The following is a 481-nucleotide window of genomic DNA, read 5'->3' as shown; positions in this document are numbered from 1 at the left end:
GGTAATCAAGAGGAAGGAATCACTTTGCACCTTTTATATGGCCGATTTGAGCAGATTTAGGGGTTGTTTTTGATGAAACGACGGGAAATGGAGGATGGAAATGGAAAGGCGGAGGGAAGGAGAGGCGGTGATTGTAAACGAGGAGATAGGCAATGGATTGTCACATGAAAAGAAAAGAGGAGAGTAGTAATGCTGAGGTGGACAAATTGTCAGAAAAATTTAGCCCATTTCCGAGCTAAAACTGAGAAATTGTGCTGTCCATAAAATTTAGTGTTTTTTCTATTTTTTAAAAAGCTTTTCTAAAAAAGAAATGAACCAAACCCAAAATTTAGAATCCAGAAATGATCCAAAACTTACTGGTTGATTAAAAAAAAAAGGTTACTTTCCTAAAATTTTGACCCAAACAGCCCCTAAAACCCTAAACCCTTGCTCCCATTTTCTACCCAATCTCAATCTCTCTCCCATGGCCACTCGCGCTTCC

Source organism: Asparagus officinalis, chromosome 7 (assembly GCF_001876935.1).
Source record: "Asparagus officinalis chromosome 7, Aspof.V1, whole genome shotgun sequence".
Lineage (NCBI taxonomy): Eukaryota > Viridiplantae > Streptophyta > Magnoliopsida > Asparagales > Asparagaceae > Asparagus > Asparagus officinalis.
Note: the sequence above shows the minus strand (reverse complement) of the source record.